The 21,921-nt window shown below is 39.0% G+C and overlaps 1 protein-coding gene across 5 annotated transcripts in view; it reads right to left on the minus strand.

Moving 5' to 3' along the window:
• LOC119657758 (band 4.1-like protein 4) overlaps window positions 1-21,921 on the minus strand; it is a 350,940-nt gene that overhangs the window by 216,979 nt on the left and 112,040 nt on the right. For all 5 annotated transcript variants that reach the window (XM_038064818.1, XM_038064816.1, XM_038064815.1 and 2 more), the window contains exon 4: window positions 2,416-2,448. The gene's annotated coding sequence lies outside the window, so the exon portion shown is untranslated. The remainder of the gene's footprint in view (window positions 1-2,415; window positions 2,449-21,921) is intronic.

The following is a 21,921-nucleotide window of genomic DNA, read 5'->3' on the forward strand; positions in this document are numbered from 1 at the left end:
CTATCGGAAGAAAGCATCGAGCTAAAACTGAAGGTTAAAAAAATAACAGCTCGATCGCGCCTGTTGTGCCGTAAAGCTTCGCTTTAATATCGCGATCGAGAAGGCAGATCCACCGCGGATCACATCCTAAATTTGTGCTTTTCCTACCTCAGATATTCATAAGGCGCAGTCTTTGAGGTTCCCATTCTGTCTTGAGAAAAACAAATAAAGGAAATAGAAGAGAAAACAAAAAATTATCGGTTAACTGAGGATTTGTCAATGGAGAATAGGTCACAGAATGATATGGTGATCTAGCTGTCAACGTGACAGTCGCAAAAGATTGACAGGGATCCGTCCGCAACCAACGCGATGCCTGTTGTCCATAGTAAGCCCCACTTGCGTGCACTATAATCTGCATTAAATGAGTGAAGTGGGTGTCGATAGGGCACCTTTAATGTTTACCGAAAGTGCAACCACGAACTGTGCCTATGCACTCCCTGCTCCAAAGGCACCGCCCGATTCATCGCCTGGAGATCTCAAAGCCCTGTTCCACCATTTCTGATGGTCACTGATCCTAGTGAAAGTCCGATTGAAGTCCCACAAACATTATCGCTTTTAGACTTTCCTTATAATTCAGGAAGAAAACTTTAAACACACTACAAATGACAAATTTTCTGCGTTAACTACTTGAGTGGAAGGCAATAGCGCTCAACCTCCGATATCAGTTTTTTTTAATCAATCCGTCGTTTAAGATACAATTTCCGGATCTTTCACTCAACCGTTATGAATAAATTTCAAATAAGCAATTTTATTTTAGTTTTTTTTTCTTTAATTCGGAATTCACGAAAAACAATGTTTTTCGAACGACGTCTCCGAACCAAATCCTTGAGTCAACTGACTTACCGTTTGACTTTCCTCAGCTGATCAGTGACTCGCTTTCGGCCCAGATCTTGAGCCAAATAACAAAACTAACAAAAACTACCTCGAATTCTTCTATAATTTATATAAAACCCTCGAAATGTCCTCATCTCAGAAACAAAATCCCTGCATTTGCACGGAAAACATTTCGCCTCCACCAGAAGCAAACGTTAGAAATACATTTAATAATATGTAGCATGAGCAGACCTATGTGAAAATAGCCATGAAAGGATTGATCGCCATCTTGGAGAAATTGTTGTCATATTAAAATTGCAAATATTCAAACGAATTTAAGGTTCTAAGGAAAGTTAAAAGTGATAAAGTTTTGTGAATGAAATAATAAAAAAGAAAATAAAAGTTTAATGAGAAGTAGGAAGTTGAAAGCGGGTAATGGAGGTGTTGAACAAAATTAAGTAAGAGGAAAAGGAGATATGCTGTATAGAAGGAAATGAATCTCTCGTCACCTCGTCATAGGCCAAAGCGAATGAAATGATGGGGATGCTGCGAAGCTGCGGACACTACAAAGTACGAAGTTTAATTGTAAAACTCAGACGAGAAGTCAAAAGCCTAAAAACGAAAGAACTCGTTGAAAATATTTTATGAATTTTGTAAAAGACAACTAAAAAGGTTAGAAATTTATGGCCTTACAAACTGAAATTCTTTATATAAATGAAACGTTATCCTTGCTTCAGATTAGGATGGAGCGGATAGATTATACTAGGACATTCCAACCGAAGTTATATGCCCATGCTAACCCGCGCATATATGATTGTCAGGTAATTCACCAGTTTCGATACGGCTTTCAGGCTCTGGAAGAAAAATGGATTTCACTCGGAATAACAAAGGACTCTCCAAAATTGGTCAGAGAATATCTTGCGTACCAAAGAACCAAGATCTTCTTCCCTTCAGAAATGAGTTCAGTATACTTCAAACAAGATCCAAGATATATCAAGCATTCCCCGTTTTGGCATTGCGAGAAATAAAACTGTCTATTGAGGGTTCTGCAGCGTCATAGAAAAATTGCTCAAACTATGAGTGAAACAAGCTGACGACTCCCCCAAAGGCAACAACACAAATGACATCAAAATTGAGAAAAATAATGGCATTTGCCCCTAAGACAAAAGACTCTGGAGGAGAAGAGAATAGATGTGGGGTGGCACTAAACACACGGTAAGTACCTCTCGTAGAAAATGACCAGTCACCCCTCGACTTAGCCTTTATTAAAAACGTCATTGTTTGTTCTAAGACCCCAATTGTTGCACTGATTTTTGTCAAGCACCACAAGGCCAGTCTCCGAGTTTTATAATAAATACTAAGTTTATGAAATCGCTTTCAGATTCAAGCGTATGTCCGTATTCCTTGTTTACATTGTCACAGCATTACTGCTCCAATGTGGGATTTGGCACGATAGTTCTTTAAGGACGCGGTGCGGCTTTCCCTTAACAGAATAATATGTGGGATTTTATTTGGGTAGAATTTCATTACGAGTATGTTGAAGATTTGGAAAAAATCTCTTACCTGATTTAGTACTGCTCGATGTCGCTATTTCATCTGTAAAATAAATATTAAATGTCAATCTCTTAGTGAAAGTTAAACGAAACGAAAAATTCAGGAAAGATTTTATATTTATAATGCTGCTATCTTTAATATTATAAAAAGCTTAAGCGAATTTGGTATTAACTCTGAATATCAAAGCAATATCGCAACCCACGCAAACATGCATACTATTTTCTCGATTTTTCTATTTTCAGAGAAGTTTGATTTTCTATAGTTTGGCACTGAATATACAACAAAATAGATACAAAACACCCACATATACTGGATATAAATACCAGCACTAATCTCCCCTTTCATCGGACCATTGCTCACGGAAACAAAAATCTTTCAAGGGCTCTTGACCTTCCCATCATCCCACTACATATAACAAATCAGATTACAGAAACACTATTTACTATTCTCCACGATTATCCTTAATCCATTTCGGAAAACTTGGGTCCTTTCAAAGCATGAACACAAATCAACGATTTAATGGTTGAACCTGACGAGAAACGAGAAATCAACTTAATTCCGGTCATTGCTTCAACCTCTTCCACCGGAAATGTGCGGAAATATACGGATAAGGATAATTGAGTTAATTCGATAAATCTCTGTAAACGTATGGTAATGTGTCGCGAATGAATGCAGCGGTATGTAATGCTGAAGCCATTGTGTAACATAATCCCCGAAACCACATATGGGGACAAGCATAAATGGATTGAACACGTTCATTGCCAAGTTGTACAACGTTTTTGCGATTTTCTGCATTAAATTGGAAAGATGAAAGGAAAAGGGATCGTGGGCATGGCAAACAAAAGAAGCAAAAGTGATTTTTAACAGGGAAATGGAGTTCAGGTGCCAGGTCACGTGAGCAGCTTACTACGGGCTGTATACGTGGTCGTGCCCAAAGGATTAGGTGCACAGTTGCAGTCTCCTAAAAGCAGTACAGCAGACTTCTATCTTTCAGGAAAGGTTTTCGAATCCTCTCATTGAATCACAAACCGTGAAAATATAACCTGCAAATACGAAATAATTTTACAAGGGAAGGCATTTCAGTTCTTGCGAATATATGTATGTTGAAAGATAATTTCCACCTCTACATGTGAGATGATAACTTTTACTTCGGTCTCCTTAGTAATGAAACAATCCTCGCATTCTTTTTTCGGATATTTTTCGCTTCATGTTCGAATCCATAGGCCTCCATGCGACTACGCACAATAATATTGTAGTTTGAAACTATTATAAAAGAATATGCACAACACACTGTGGCGTGCATCCTACCCTCGTACCTTGACACGCCACTTGTATGCCAGGCAATGTGGAAACCTTAAGTTTATTAAACCTTTGTGCTGTTGCTCAGTATCTTACATTACGAGAATTCTAATACTAAACACAATATCTATACATTGTGCATATGGGGAAGAACACACTCCCCTATGGACACCCATAACTACAGCAAAAACCCATATAGGCATGTGGCTAGCGGCGGACTCTTCTTGCGACGAGGCATGCAAATTCCTTGCAAAGGTTCTTGTGCACCTGAAGCGTCTCAATTACACTCTATGGGAGTTAGTGTGTTTTTTATACAAACCATATATGTGCTTGAATTACAGGTGTGCTGCTGCTTCCTCTAAGCTCCTTTATTGTCGCTTTTGTTTTCCACGGAAACAGAAGGAAAGTGCGGTACAACCTATTCGAAAAGTGGCGTTACTACACTGAGTGCGGTGAACTCCTTTCTTTGAAAATTTTTCTTTGCTGGGCCCTTCGCTGGAATGATTTGCCCAAAAGAGTTTTGGAAGTTTTATGAAAAGTGGGTCATTTATGCTTGCATCACAAAATTTGTATTGACTACATACATACGTATTTGGGTTAGAGATATTACAAGGATAAAGTCTATTGAAAAGTTTCTGAAACATTTGCATATTCCTATGTTGAAGGAACCTCGCTAATTCTAAATAGAGGTAGATATAATAGTTGTAACAAAAGTACCTTTATCCATGTCACCTACTTCTAAAGTACCTTAAATCTTTTATAGTTGCCACTTTGAGGCAAATTAAAAATTTCCATCTTGTTGGGTCTGAATAGAGATATGTACAAGGAGTTAGTTAAAAATACCTGAGAGCCTCCATGCTTCTAAGCAGTAAATCTTGAATTTTAGGTTGATATGAAGGATTTTTGAAAATACAGAACTGTTATTTCGCTTGAAGAGATGACTGTCAATAAAATAAGAGAACGCTCTGTGTTCCCAGTATACCATAGAGAGGGAAAATATCTTTATGCAAGTAGTTTAAAGCTAGCAAAACAGATGCGAAGATGAAGCGTTCTTTTAGCCAAGTCTTGAAAGCTAAATGTGCCAAAGATTGAAATTATGATTGGCCATTGGCGTGTCAAATTGTGTAATTCGAGAAGATTAAACCAGCATTTATCTTGGTTTATAGATACAAATTTTCAAGTTCACTAAGATAGCCCAGATAAACTTCCACCTTGCGAAAGCTGCATCTGCGGTAATTGCTGGGGCAAGTTGGAATAGTGCTGGCTCAGGAGCCCTCGGTGTGCCGGGGGTAGATTCGCGGTCTGCAAGGAGGAAACATCCAGCTTGCATAATTCTTAAGCGTAATTTAAAATATATATGTCTTTCAGAGTTCCTGACCGGGGACCTTGTGGTTATCCAAGTCTCATGGGAAGCCGGGAGGGCCGCTCGAGAGGCAGTCGTGGCATCGGAATAATTCCCAGGAGACGAAATGCGAGCTCCATCGGAGCAAATCGCTAAACTGGTGAAGTATTGTGAGACGAGGGCGTTACCACTTTTCCTCGGCTGCGATGCCAATGCCCATCGCGAAGTATGGGAAAGCAGCGACATAAATCGAAGAGGTGAGTACGTTCTTGAATTTATTCTTAGCAATAAGTCAGAAATATATAATTTAGGGAACTCTCCAGCATTTGTGGCCAGCACAAGACAGGAGGTACTGGATATAATTCTAGGAAATACTCTAATGAACGGGATGGTCAGGAATTGGAGGGAAGACAACGAGGCACCATTCGTACTATCCAAGAAGATAGTAGGGACGCCTTTACACGGGCCAGAACCCTTCTGTGGAACCGGAAACGGTTCCATGACTATAACACTAAGAAATGAAGAGGAACGGTTGGGGGCGGACCTACCAAGGTGCTTATTGCGGGATATGAGCCCATGCGCACAAAGAATTGCTTAAACCTCACCAAAAAGAACCTCCGAATCATAGTGGGAATTCTCACTGTCGGCTAAACTATCACCTAGGGATATCTACGGACACTACTGTAGGTTTTGTGCAAAGTGTGATGAAATCTCTATACACGTTCTGGGACAGTGTCCGGCACTTGTACAAAGTAGAGCGAGGCATCTGAGAGAACACTTAATACCAGATGCAAAGTTGAAAGATCTGGGAGTAGGGAATATACTAAAGTTTCTGATGGTTATAGGTTTGCTAGAGATAGTATGATTAATAGGAACCTTATAACCAGTATCCGGATAGCTGCGTGGTTAGAGCACAAGGCTGTCATACTGAAGATCGGGATTTGGCAGTGATTTGACGTCGAATACCAGTCGACTCAGCTGTGAATGAGTACCTGAGTCAAATCAGGGTAATAATCTCGGGCGAACGCAATGCTGACCTCCTACAGGTAACTGTAATAATCCTGTAGTGTACCGTTACGGTCTTGAATGAAGTGCTCTAATACACTACAAGGCCCTGATCCAATATGGATTGTTGCGCCAACGATTATTATTATTATTAAACCCAGCAAAAGGGGCACAATAGTTTAAGGACGCGATGCGAATAATAATAATAATAAGGGAGAACACATCTCTGCTTCTTTTCCAACCACTTTGCGACAAGTGAAGGTGAACTTTATTCTCAAGCCTCGAAAACCTGCATACACGAGTAAGAACATTTTTAGTGCCATGAATCAAACGTCTTGTCCATGGTCATTTTCGTTTTGAGCTTTACAGAAGGATAGTTTTCTGTTTCCAGGGGAAAGCATCAGACGCTGCCTCACCTCTGCCCTGGGAGCATCGTGAGCGAAAAAGACGGGTATTTAGCTCAAGAAAGGGTCCACGGGCCACGAAGGCGGAAGAAAGTTACTTCCCAAATGGCCCAGTCCGAAGTCGACTGGGAACGGAATTAGAACTCCATTAATCCTAAGACCAAATAGAAAGCTTAGCCTACGCTAAAAACTACAACAGAACAGAGAGTCTAACGGACCAATACCTTATCGTACCAATATCGGGATTGGAAATAAAATACGAGCTCCGTGAAGGGCATTCCGAAAGATTCTTTAAAGAGTGTATATTTAGTAAGAACAGTGATACACTTTATTTATAAGATGGTCAAGATGAGCAGTCAACGAGTCGTTGACATATCTATGAAGGATTTTGGAACAAGAGGGAGGACGCAAATAGAATGGTAATTCTCGCCATGTGTATGGCAACATTTTTGTGTAGTGGGATACTGAAAGCTTCTTTCTACACGCTAGAAATATGACAATCTTTCAGGCCTCTTTTTACTGGCTAGGACAATCCTTTACGCTTTTGTTGAAAATTATGTAGAGAGGCAGGAAAATGATTGATGAATTTTAGTTGGAAGAGATTAAGAAGATTGTCAGAACCCGGAATGACATTTTCGTTAAGGTTACCTATGAGGTGCGCAACTATTGTAGGAAACAGGTTGCACCAATTCCAGAAAGGATAGGAGAAACAGCAAAGAAGTTATACACTCAGGCAATGTAATTACAAAGTAAATCATATTTTAAAATAGTTATCGTTCCGATGCTTGTAGTTCTTCTAAATAAAAATAAAACTAGGTAGCTTGCTCCTACTACAATATATTTTAATAGTTAGTAAATATGTATTTCGAAAGCTACTTACTCTCTTCCTCAGTACTTAAGCTACCTAGCTAACTACTAAAATATATTGTAGTAGGAGCAAGCTACGTAGTTTTATTTTTATTTTAATCACATTTTAATTACGGTGAGTCAACATAGGGGTGTACAAACTACATGAAAGACGAAGAAGGCTGCGCGGAATTGCTGGTGCCGCTAATGCGAGATCAAAAAGCCTTAAAGTTTCCGCAAAGCAATGCTGCCTCAACACTAGCCATATACCTGTCCCTAGACTTGTGTATCACTGACTTTAGTAAAACTCGAGTAAGTGAGCTCAGCATGGTTTCCGGAAATCTTTTAATTTTTTCCATGTATCGTGTCTCAACGGACCTTTTTATGAATTTTAGTAGTGACAGGAAGCAGGGACTTGCGAGAAGATGGGGTGTAACAAATAAATAAATTAGTGAAAATAATATAAAAGGAGCAGAAAGATCCGTTACAAGTTGAAGATGCGAAGTTGAGATGTCAGTTGATGGTGGCCAGGGCTAACTTCAAACCTTCGAAGTTAGTCTGGGAAAGTTAAACTTGCGGTGGGTAGGCAAATGAGTAGGGGAATATATTCGTAAGGAGGAAAAAGCGAGCGAAAGATGGGTAGTAGGGAAGTAGGTTCCTGCTATTGGACCGACATTCTACATTCCGATCTTTAGCTATAGGGAGTCAACAGGGCAGCCAATAGATTTGCTGCAAATCGGACAGGGCTGGGGAGTTTGGAGTTTGTGAATATTGGACTTGGACTTTGGACTTAGTTCTCAGCGACTTCACTAAAGTGCGCCATTGACAAAAAAAGAGTGTAGCAGCCATTCGATAGAAAAGTAGAGTAGATGTAAGAAGAGGCAACTGAAAGGGAGTTAACGAACTAAGTAAGCCAATTGAGGATCTGAAAGACAAAAGAAGACTTCTCTGCAGAGAACAGCACCTAAAATATAATAAGCAAATACAAAAAACCAATTCCAATTCTTGCAAACAGGAAACAGAACCCAAGCAGAAATAGGGCTACACAAAAGATTGGCAAAAAAGCAAAAGCAAAAAGGGGTGAACTTTACAAAACAGAATGTGACAAAATTTACATCGAAAAGACCAATTGATTAGTGGCCACCAGAATTCAACGACAGCCAAGGGCGACCGAAGAATTAGATGATCGGTAGTCAGGCAAATGTTCCAAAAGAATCACAGCATCACTATGGACAAACAGGAAATGCTATATACAGTTGGGAAAACACAGAAGTTGGACCTCCTGGAAAAGTTCAGGTTACCAGAAAATAAGAGAATTAGCAGTGACATTGGGAACGCTTTTTCTAAGGTTTTCACTAATAGTAGAATTTTCCATTTTCATCACAATTAACCAATAATTAAGTTATACACTGACATAAGCCGGCACGAGGGAGAAAATGAATATTAATTCTAGTTTAGACTACTATAAGTTTTTTCTTAATGTGTTTAGTGACTTTTATAATACTTTATAGTTTTGACACTTCAATTTTGGGTGACAACTTTGGGTGACATTCTCCCAGGGTAAAGATAAAGTAGCGTCTGATGAGTTGCTTCTGGCCTGAACAAAGCGGACAATAGCTACTCCTAATATTAAAAGTTCTGTGAATTGTTTTGCTTGTGCAGAATGGAGACAATTAGAAAAACAAAACCTTAAAAATAACGTGCTTCACGTCTTATCGCATAAACGCCCGCATATTCATTTTGTGTAATGGGCGGCAACTTCTTTGACTTCCAAAAAAAAAACCTGATAATTACAAATGGCACCTAAAATGTGAGTCAAAGATACCGCTCTGGATTTATGGGTTTCATGCCGTAATGGTTGAGCTACACCTATCTTTTTTTACAATTTTGGGAAATGGAGACATGAACCGTAACCTTATAATTCATCAGAAGGACACTCGCTGATACTAAGCATTGGGGCAAATACCATGATAGTTGATGGTTACTATATCTTTCCGTCCAGATTATCTCATCTTCAAGCAGTTTTTAATATCCACACAACCATGTGAAAAAGAAAACGAAGACGTGGCAGACCCCGCCTCAGATGGAGCAATGGCGTAGGTCAGGACGGCAGAAAGCTTAAAAGCTTTACTAAGGCAGGGGTAGACCAAATACCGATTGTTGCACATTGTCAATATTTCTGGCATATAAGTGCAACTTCAGAAAAGTAATACGGATTTTACTCCTCTCCTCGTTGCCTCCTGAACCGGGACTAGAATAATATTAAAAAAACTTTGGAGAAGCTGCACGTATACTATTACCGGTTATTTTTACATGCAATAAAAGTAGCCTCTGTGAAAATAGAAATTTCTCGCTCGATAGTTCATATGGAGAGAAAACATGAAATTTAAAAACTGTGGTCAAATCGAGCTTAAACCTCAACCAAATAAATTCATTATGACCCATCCCTTATGAGCCCACCAGTTGGATATTACAGAGTTCGTCAAAGGAGCTGGAAATTGTCAGCTTTATGAATAAGATACAATGTACAGTACAGTAACAATACAGTACAATTCTAACCATCGTAGAGGTCTAATTTTGCCAGAAATTCGAAGAAATTGAAGGTTCCTTTCCTTCTAATCCTCTTCGCATACATAATTTGAGAGTTCCAAACTAAGCCCCAGTACTTATGACGTCGTTCATCTGCAAATTCCATCAAAACTAGCTTCTCTTGTGTCTTCGCCCTGTTCCTTAGATTGACATGAGGAGTACTTCAGCGAAATGCAGAAATGGAGATGTAAACTTAAAGACAAGAGAAAAATCCACTAGATGCCTTGCGTTATCCCTTTTAAATAATTCATATCATACAAGTTCTAAAAAAAGTTTGGACTTTGCTAGGCTGCAAACCAGAAGCTCGGCTCAACGTTTGGCGTACGTGTCCCGTCGCAATATTGGCGTGGCCCATTGTTTTTTGTCGGTGATTAATCCGCAAACGGACGACAAAAATTCCTTAGCAAATTGTCCAATGACTGACCAAAATACGAAATTAGTAAACTAAACGTGGGACAACGACACGCACCTGATAGCGTCATGTGGAATAGAATCCAAGGAGCCACCATAGACTCATATTTATGCCCAATCAGTCTTCGATTGAACAACGGACAAAGGTTTGACTAATGGCCATTCTTCCATATCAAATTGTAAATTCCAGATGCGTCCTAAGTTATGGATATTGTAAAATGTTAGGTAATTTCGTCGAATCGTCGCCGTCGTGATACTTTATAGACACTGTCACTGTGGGGTGGAGGCATTACTTTGAATTTTACACTTTTATTTTGTGCTGATAATTGTCGGGGCGTCAACCAAGCAAGTATCTCTGCAGGAATTCCAAGTGCGCCTAAAATTCAATTGACGCACCGTTTAAGACCTCTCCAGAATTCATTTAATGGTTGCACGTTACCTAGGCAAACCGAGACTAACAGCATAAAATTATTGCGCTACCGTGCACTGTGGTTAGGGACGTGTCTTGGCTTTACGTGGCTAAGATTTTATCTGGTAGAAAATTGATCAATTATTCTAATAGATAAAAGGCAACTGTAGACAGTATGTTTTTTGGTCGGATACACTTGTCACAGGGAGTTCTACAATTAACATTCCAGATTTTAGTTAAAGCGGATTTCTTGACCTGAATAGATGGTAGATTAATTGCCTGCTATCAAACGAAGATTGCACACATTACTAAAAATTTGGAAGAGGGGTGTCACAGTCTCAGATAATTATGTTACAAATGAAAGAAGCACTAAAAAATTTATTAAGATTAAGAGATTCAGAAGGTGATCGCTTTACGAAAAATCTTATCTTCACATTTTAAGATTAACTGATTTCATACAGTTGGAATGAAAGTATCGTTTCTGAAGTAATCTCTAAAAATATTACCAAACTGAGAGCGATTGGTTTCTGAAGAAAGCATTATAAAAAAAGGAATGAAATATGTAACAGATGTTACTATAATCAATACATATAAGTAAAAACGAACCCCAGGATACTTTTTTCGGCTTTTGTAAGCAGTGATGAAGTCAAATCTCGTATAGTTGATTGTACGAGCAGAAACCAGAAGTAGAAATTGACTTTCCAGATTCAATGAACTAGATTCAGGTTTTTAAGGCTTTGTGTAAAAAAAACATATAGGAGGAATACAAAACCTTTATACCCGAAGTGTCAGTTCCTGGAATTGCGACTTATTTGTGAATTTACGTGAAAAAGAGTGAGGTCTTGGGTTTAACGACAAATGATTATCGTGCAGCTTTAAGATCGGTTGTCTACGATTCTTGTGAATATACACCACTTTCTTGGTAGTCCTATGGGAAAATCCAACGCCGGCATGGAAGACACCACATGGTCAATAAATCCTGCCCCTCCCCCCTCGATGAAACCTACTTCCCCGTGTAACTACACAAGGCATTCAGCCACCTGAGGGATACTGTAGTTATGCCTTCATGATAGAGGCCTCGAAAAGGGTTTGTCTACAAACTAGACTCCAATAGCCCATCGAATTGCGAAAGGCTCCCAAAAAAGCCAGAATTGATTGACCAAGATATTGTCCAGAAAATCAAAAGCCTTTCCGCGTAGAAATCCGCTTTGGTTGTGGACGCTACTAAAAAAGTTAATGTGTGGCAGTATCACTAATATAGGGGTACATTAGTTCTTTTAGGACCCTTGACAATATCATCAGTAGTTTACAATATTCAGAATATTTAATTTCTCCAATCATGTAGACTGTGCCTACTAAATTAGAGCTTATCACCAGAGAATGTGTGCAGTCATTTAGTGTAGTTCTATTAGAAAAACTACCCAGCAAGTTTCTACGCGCTAGCAAGAGGTAGATATTACCGAGGCATATCAAAGACCACCATTTTAACTTATTTTTTGCGCCTCACAAACACAAAAGTTGGGTATCCAACTTGGGCTTTATTTTTTTCGGACAATATGAAGCCGAAACAGTCGAAAAGTCAAAAACTTAGATGGCTGACATTATAAAGCTCCTGTCAAGGACTCAAACTCAATGAAAGAGCCTATTTAGATTTAAAACGCATTTAAGTCAATAAATTGAAATGTGTACGTAAAAGACAGAAATGAGAGAGGCGTTGAAATGAGATCAGTTAAACCATTCTAGGTTAAAGGGAGCAGAAAACATCCAGTAACCACTTCGGTCGCGCTGCTCCCTGGGCAGAGGCAGCATCTGATGAGTTACCTCTGCCCTGAACGAAACCGCAATCGTCTATTTTTTCGATCTGAATTTTGAAATTCTAGTGCAGAGCAGAGGAGTCCGTGGACTAGAGAACATAAAATAAATTCCGTCGAAATTTCCGGTCCGCTATGGATGACGAACTTAGGACCCCCTCATATTCATAAAATACTTATTCTAGGATATGCTTATTTCGAACTAAAGGAATTTAAAAGAAGATCATAACCAGAGCATCTATAAAATAGACCTAACTATAGCAATTGATTCGTTGCACCCACAGAAGAAATTAGTCTCTTGGCAGACATATTCCCCACATTCTCAATAAACGTAATGAAAACTTGACGAGTAAGGACCACCAAATCTTTGCTTTTAGTTCTTTCATTTAGATGTTACTTTCTGGGAGACCTTCTTCTAACTGCGTTGAGTTGACCAAATAAAACCTTCTCTCCCCTCAATATTGAAAATTACCACTCGGGACTATTGCACTATTGCATGCCCCTCAACTTAGACTGAGTAGCATAATGTAACCACGCGGTCTTTTTTTAATGTTATTATTTTCCTCACTATTCCATTTTGTGAGGCTGGGCTTCAATTTCATTGACAGTGGTAGAACAAATACAAAAAGACACACAAACATTGAACTAGAAGGCGAACCTAGAGTAGTGAGATCGGAAAACTGGTACTCAATCAATTCGACCATCATATCATCGGTAGCTTCAATTAGACTCAGAAACATTACCTAAATACGGGAGAATAGAACCGTAAAAGGTACTTTCCGGATTTATATTTACCTCCAGAAAGCTAAGCAGTGTCCTAAAGTACAACGCAGTATAAGGAAAGACAGCGCCCTTCGAAATTCAATTGTCTTATTTTGCAACGTCATAAAAGGATCTGCCGAAATTTGTTGAAACCAAGAATTTTTCGGACTTTCGATATTATTCCTGACGACCCTGCATATATGTATTGCAAAAACTACTATTTGTTTGAGTGTAATTATGCGTGCTCCCAACGATTAATTATTTGAAATAATAAAAAAACTGTTTGTTTCTTTTTCGCTGGTGTAGATATTTATTCTTGCCAAACCCGATATTTCGGGAACCACTTGTTCCCTTCATCAGTGCTAACAAGTCTGCTTCTCAGTAGGTTTATTAGCTGTATTTCTACTAGTCTAAATCGATACTATATACTATACTATTCTAATTATGGCTAAATTAGAAATTAAAAAGACATATCTAGTTCCTGTGAATGAATAAATATTGAATTACATTCTAATGACTACTCTGAGAACAGTGTGACCGAAGCGGTTCGCAGATGTTACATACTCCTTTCACAGAACACGACATGGCTGCAAATTCCGCCCATACTTTAGGCCGAAACTTGGCCAGAGCTGGGATGTTTAAGGATTGACGGGTCCTAAGTCCACATACAATTGATGTCGGGCCGGACCAAACGGGGCGCAATTTGGCCTACGTACCGAGCTTAACCAAATTCTATCCGTTATCTTTGAAAATGTTCTGTGTTCATCAGTCCATCCATCCATGAGTCCCCCTGTTTATATGATAGTTGTCAACTTCCTCAAGAGAAATGAAAATTTTCAATTCCCGAGTAACAAGAAATCTTTTTCTCTCCTCCAACATTTTGAGATAGTCCAAGTAATCCAATCAGTAGAGGTAGATAGATGAGGACTGAGAGAGAAAGAATACTCTCTGAGGTTTCCAGTTTGCTAATTGAGTAGGTCACTTAGTTGGGCATGCCTTCCTAGTTCCGAAAAACAACGACTTGTTTGTTATTAACCACAAGACACTGGACATGCTTCCTTTATATCAATATGGCAATACGGGAGCTAAACAACATCTTTAATTTTTACCCACACCTCTTCAAGTTAATCCTTAAAATGTCCTTTGCTTACATTAATCCTGTTCGACTCCCGCGAGATTACGTCTCTTCCGCAACTCTAAACTTTTTGCTTTCGATATACCAAAACCCACTTCCACTTTCAATCTACTCAAAAACCTACTGATCATTTACACAACAACAGGGGTGTAAGATGCGCGAGAGGCGCCTAATTGTAGAGAAACTTAACACGCATTCCATTTGAAACTAGTTCTCAACAAAAAAGAAAAATGGGCAAACAATTGGCCGCAAAGGAAAAGAAAGAAAAATGAAATTCATATTAAACATGGTCTCGGACATCGAACACCGAATTATCCGCTTTGACGTCACCATAAACCTAAACCTATTCAAAATCTCTAGCATAAAGGAGCCTCCAAACCATGCAACGGCGATTTCAGATCACTCCGCTTGTGTACCCATTTCTGCTGTAAACAGCTAATCGGATAACAAATCTGTAGTGTCTCATGGGATACTGTGCTGGTGAAAAACCATCCTATGAGTCATTGCGAATGGCGCCCAACGTGGGGCCATTCATTATAATGAAAAACAAGAAGATAGCCTATCCCGGCCCCGAATTTCTTCTTGAGGTTGGGAGGTTGGGAGACAAAAGTTTCTCATCTTTGCTCTCGGCTAAGCTCTACGTGCACTTGACTTTTGAAGTTCTGAGTTACATGCCTTTTTCACAGAAGCAAATGCTCTCAGCTTCATTTCCTTTGTAAAGTTGAGTTTCCTGTTATTTCCTTGGCAGCATTCCTTAGACCTCCTCGTTACACTTGTTCGTCCAAACCTCCTGTATATGATTGCTTTCCGGAAGTCTCTGCATCTACCGACTTTTGTTGCTGGATACAAAAAAGGTACTGGCGTCCAAGCTTCTGATCGCAGACTTACCTTTATGTGTAACATGCAATCGCTTCCCTCAATTGTTTGAAAAGAGTGACGGCTGAAGGTGCACCTACCCCGCCCTTTATACTTTATCCTCATTTTGTTCTCGGATTTCAAACGAGAAAGATTGAACTCTCGCGTTTCCTTTCTATTAAGGATTTGTGTAAAACAAAACCTTATTAAAATCGATTCACTGTCTGTCTGTCTGTCATATGCAGTTTTCTCCAAAACGGCTAAACCGTTCCAAAACAACAAAATTTGGTGGCCAGATGGGAACTATGAAATCCCACGGATACAGTGATTGGTATAATTTAGGTGGAGACTAAAGGGGGGCTCCACATGCATGCAAAGGGAGGGATTCAAAACATTTTTTTACTGGATATAGGCGTGTAGGGTATCAAATGAAAGGCCTCGATTAGTGCTTTCCGCAACTGATATTAATGCGGAGTCACGGAAAATACCCAACCCAAAAATCCGAAAAAAATCAGAGTGGTGCGCTTAGATGAAATCTAGGCCTCAAAATATGTCCAATTCGGATTCCTGCTCAAATAAACTTACTTTTAGAAATTAACTGAAAAACCCCTTTAAATTCATTCTAGGACTACAGAATTTCGCACCAGCATAGACGATCATATCGGAAATCTGGCCATTAACGCCAAAGTTATAGCAGTTCAAACTTAACAATTTCGCGCGAATTTACTGCTTCTATAGCCATGCAAATCAGTTGCTGACGTCATAATTAACAAGAGTAATTGACATTCGAACGAAATATTAAAATTCCATTCATGAAGAATCCATTTCTCCCCATCTGTTATTGGTTAATTTCGTCGCATTTGTTAATAATATTAAACTCAAAGTGTGAAGCGTATGAGGTAGACCCTTATCAATAGAGGGCTTTCCATCAAATGATTGGCATTCCACAACTGATGTTCTTTGTGATCGACATATGAACGAACGTCCCAAATGTAAAATATACCGCAATGTCGTCCACCCTGTTGCGCTCTATAATTCTGTGTTAGCCGACTATGAAAACAATGAACGGCTTCCTATAGTAATGGAGATGAAGATGTTACGTTGGAATAGTGATGTGACATGCTTTGATTAAAAAATTGCGAGAGAGGCGTCTTCGACAGTATAGTAATGTAATACGCATTAAGGAAAATTCACTCGTCAAGATTAGTCTAAACATCGTAGTCGATGGTAAGTGGCCAAAAGGCCGGCTGGAACCACAGTGGCTTGAAACGTTGGATAGTGATTAGAAAGCCTCGCGATTCCATTCAGCTGAGGCCTTTGATAAAAAGAAAGGGTGGAACCGGTCACGACCGCTTGTGAACGTGGTAAAGTTTAAAGGAAAAGAAGGCTAATAAGGAACTCTGCCTTTCTCGCTATAAAGGGAAGCCTTTTTCAAATAATTCCTCTCTGCAAAAACGGTATTACCACTCCTATTGAGAATTTTTTACCGCTCTAAGCACTTTGAAGGCTTTAAGCACTTTGGCCCTTTCATTGTAAAAGTGGTAGGTGTGTGCGTCAAAAATTAGTCTAACGTGTTATCCTACCCAGCTTCACCAATTTCCGAACTAAGTGTCTTAGTTCACATTCCTTTTGCTGTTACTCATATTCTATTTTTCTAATTGTTTATGCTGAGCCTCTTTCGAAGGTTCAGTGTTGCGTTTCTCTCTCTTTGGATGTTTTTTAGAGTATCATCCTTAATTCGATTCTTCATCAGCAACACAACACGCCTTTGCATATCATAATCTGTTAATACAGAATAGGTTGTTGGCTTTTACATATGCTTACTCCTTTTGACGTGTATTTGCGTTTTTGAAACGTCTCTTTTGTTATTGGAGTATGACCTCGGTTTTATCACGTATTGATGCCTTGGTGTTTGATTAATGAGATGATCCTAGAAGTTAGCCAGGAGAACTTGATGAGGTACTTATTCAAGACTCTTTCTATTCCCTTTCTGTACAACGCCAAGGTTGCGCTCTCCCTAATCTGAGTTCCTTTCGGGGATGAGGTGTAACTTGAATATACTGATCGATTCCATTCTGCCTTGTTTAGATATCACAGAGCCCTTCTCGATATACATGTATACGTAAGTAGAAAAAGTTAATCCACGGTGCCATGAAACACATTTTATCACATAAGCTGAAAATATGCCTTGAATTCGTAGGTTGAGCTGCTAGGCCACCTTCGGCAATAATTTCCCATGAATCCCAGAAAAGTATATTTTTTATCTCCACAACAATTTCTTGGTAACCCATCTTGTCTTATGCTAGTTAGCGAAGTTCTCTTCATGCCCTCATATTTGAAGATGACGCAAACCTTGAGTTACCTAACTTTCCTTTTGTTCAAATGAAAATTCTTTCAAACAAACAATTGTTATTCAAGCATTTCTTTGCTTTTTTTCAAACATTAGTTATTGCATAACAAAGCATTGCTTATTTACTGTAATTTGTTGTCTCCCAGTCTTTCATTAAGCAATGTCCAAACAAAGTTTTCCTCTTCTGGTCATCGCACCTTTAACCGTTCCGCTACTAAAAATCACATGAAAAGCCAGAAAATACCACCAAATGTTAGTCAGATACAAGATATCCCATAGCCACAAGAGCCCAAGTCACAGAGCAAAAGCAGATCAGCCAACTGACTGGGGATCAACTCAGCGGTAAAATTAGCAGCCATTGACGGCTAACCATCATCAATACGAAGGTAATCAAAAAGTAACAGTAACTGTGCGATAACTGGTCGTTTGATGATTAAGATTCGTACCGGTTAAAAAGTGCGGCGTACAAGAAAGCCACAAGAGGGAGATAGAATGGTGAGCAAATAACAGTTACGGCAACTGGCATGGTCGCCCTCCTGGACCCAACCGACCAAATGATGCAAGGTTACCGCGAGCCATGCCAATGATGGCGAGTTTAGAAGACTGAAATAATTTAGATAGCCAGCGGCATGACATGGATGCTGCAAAGATGAGCATCGCGAAGAAGTTGACCGGGATGATGCTGGATCATGCGAATGATCTGGCGCTTTTCTTCGGTTATGTTAGGAAGCCAGAAAGAAAAAATGTTACAACTTGGGAAGATTCATACAGCACAAACCATGAGTGAAAGAACGTTGGTCTGAGTGGGTGAAGTTAGCGCTGTGAAATCAAAGAAGAATGGAGCTAGTCAGTATATTCTCAAAGGGAACCTTTTTCCATATTAATGGAATCATGACCTCATTTCTGCTCCACAAACCTGTTTCAGGTTCCATCCAGTGTTCAGCCGTTCCAAAGATTACCTATATATACAGAAATCTTCTCCAGATATAAGTATCTATTTCTAATTGTCGTTCCAATGTGCTCAACATTTCTGAGCATCAATGTATCTCTGCCAACTGACAACAACAACACGTATCCATTGCATAATACAAGGTGGAATCTCTCCCAGCAATCCCAGATAGAATATCTTTGTAGTGATTTTTTTATGACTACTGCTCAATTTCGTTTACAATTCCAGCATCCACAATAAAAACAGCAATAACCACGAAGATGAACAAGAATTGCCGTTAGTTGTGACTACTATCTAATTTAAGATTTTGATTGACCTCATAGTGAGATGGGCGGGACGACAGTTTAACCTTCAATTTGTTCTTTTTGATTGACATTATTGTTAAGTTGTTTCTTGCAGATGGGTCGTATCATTGCAGGTATTGTTTGAGTAACCATTTGACCTCTCAGCAGAAAACTTCTATTAAGTTGGATATGAAAGAACATGGAGATAAACAACATCCATAGATTTAATGGTTTGTCTAAAGATTTTGTGATTTTTGATAGAAACAAATCAGTTCCGGGTAGTAAATTAACAATATCTTTTTGAGAAGGCCAGAGGTAATAATTATGTCTAGAGAAAGCTAACTCTACGGGTTCAGTTTTCAGTTTAAATTTAATGGAATTACTCGAGATGGTTGCAAAAAAAAATAATAATGAATGAAGTTTACTATGTTCGCATAGATATGGATATTTCATTTGCGTTTTCTTTTCATTTGATTAAGATATGTATGTTTTATGTCTTAATCAAATGAAAAGAAAACGGCATCCGTAAAGAGATTAAAGAGATTATTCAACTTATTCAAAAATTTAGCTTCCTTTACTGTTTTTTTGGCGGAATCTTTTATTTATAGCATCTCTCTGATAGTAGAGAATACTCCGTGGACGACCTTAAACCCAGCTGGCTTGGTTGTCTTTTTAGAACGATTGTCGTTGTTGTTGAGAAAGTTCGTCATCGTGGCATCTAGTGCTTCAGGAAATTATGGTGAAGAAAAATCTTAGTTAACGACAAATCCTTTTAAAAGGATCGGCACCACTATGAACAATATTTTTCCTCAACCGAGACTAGACACCCTGAGCTGGACAGGATGGAACATTCAACGGAACGTAAGAAAAAAAGAGTGGATTCATGGCCAGTGTGGGGATTAATAAACAAGCTTGACGCTTCAGGTATAGAAGGTTTTGTGTTTCCCTATGTGAGGAGCATAACGCAGTTCTCCATTGACTGATAACATTGACTCGAGATATGTAAATCGCTCAGTTCTGGACAAATTACTGCCATTGGAGAACTGCGGAATAAAATTGCTTCACGCATTAACGCAACCTGGATGAAGTGGCATTCCACGTCTCAAATCTAAAATTTATTGCAATATCGTCCGTCTCCCGCTCTCTATAGTTTTGAGTGTTGGCCGACAATAAAAGACAATGAACGGCGTCTTGCGGTAATGGGGACGAAGATGTTGCATTGAATTGGTGACGTGACACGTTTTGATCACGTCTGAAATGAGGATATCCGGGATCGATATGGGTTTGCACCGATCGTGGAAAAACTGCGAGTGAGGGGTTTTTGATTTTGTGGTCACGTAATTCACGCTAACGAGAATTCACTTAACATCGAAGGCAATGGTAAGCAACCAAAGCCGGCCGAAACAACGGTCGCTTGATACGCTGGATGGGGATTTAAAGGCCTCGCGATTACATCCTGAGGAGTTTGATGAAATAAAATGATGAAACCGATCACGACGAGCCGACCCCGCTTGTGAACGGGACAAAGGCTGAAGAAAAAGAAAAAAATGTGAGGAGCGACGAGTGCACGACAGCTCCGTGTCACATAGCTAAAAATTCAATTGGCCTCTATTTTTTAGAAAGCGTCAACTTCATACGCTTCACACTCTGAGTTTAATATTATTAGCAAATGCGGAGAATTTAACCTACACCGAATATAAAAAAGGGCTGATGAGAATTAGATTCTTCTTGAATGAAATTTTAATATTTCACTCGAATGTCAATAATTCTCATTAATTATGACGTCGGCATCTTATTTGTATGACCTAGGATACTGTTAATTCGCACGAAATTAATAAGTTTGAACTGCTATAACTTTGACACTAATAATTGGATTTTCATGAAACTTTACGTGTGTATGCACGAGGCTGTCTTCAATGTCCGCTATGTATGTAATACACCCAGGATGAACTTAAGGGGTTCAATTTCAAAATTTAATTTCTATTATAAAAGCTGATAATATGCTATTAGTAAATTTATTTGAGCAGATACCGGAATGGGACATCTCTCGGAGATTAGATTTCACATAAGTGTTTTACACAAAACCTTTAAAAGGGCTGCAGATAAGTAGATTGATAACTAATATCAGTTGAAGAAAGTACTAATCGAGGCCTTTCTTTTGGTACCCTACACGACTATATCCTGTGTAAAAAAATTTTGAATCCCCCTTTGCATGTATAGGGAGCCCCCTTTAAACTTCACTTAAATTTATGCCATCTGTCTACCAAATTTCGTTCGGATCGGTTCAGCCGTTTTGGAGAAAAGTGCATGTGACCGACAAACAGACAAGGAGACAGATAGACAGTGAATCGATTTTAATAAGGTTTTGTTTTACGCAAAAACCTTAAAAGCCAATCAAATATCCGCTAAAATATCAAGGCATTAAATTGTAATACATTAGGCCTCTAGGGGCGGAACAGATAAACGATTGGAACGTAATGAAGGAAACTGAGCGAATGAGATGCAATTGAAAATCAGTATGATACCGATGAACGCTCAAATATTTTCAGAAACAGAAGAATCCAGCAATCGAGGGCGCGAACACTAGATAGAGTTCAGCAAGATAAATAAAGAGAGCAGAAAGAAAATCGGTCCGGAAATATAAAGTAATTTCGAAACAAATGAAAACTGAAGAGCGACGCTTAAGGTATGAGGGTTTTGTGGACTTCAAACGTAAGAATGTTTGAGTGCACATAGGTCGTAAAGAATATTTGTTATTATTCACATCGAATGTGCTTGAATATGATACTAACATATTAAGTTGAAGAGTGTAGTAATGTCACGCGAAAGAGACAACTTTAACTTGTTGTTTGTTAAAAAAAGTACCATGTCCAAAGAAACTTTCCAATATAATGCCGCCAAACATGGGTAACATTTCTGCAAAACAAAAAAATATGGTTATAAAAAGAAACATACGATTATTAACTTTATTCTGCCATACCAGTGGATGCGAGGCCTATCTAACATCTCTGCCGCAATTAAGGGATTGGCGCTCGACCTGTTAAGCACAACTCCACGCTTGAAC

Source organism: Hermetia illucens, chromosome 5 (assembly GCF_905115235.1).
Source record: "Hermetia illucens chromosome 5, iHerIll2.2.curated.20191125, whole genome shotgun sequence".
Taxonomy (NCBI): Eukaryota; Metazoa; Arthropoda; class Insecta; order Diptera; family Stratiomyidae; genus Hermetia; species Hermetia illucens.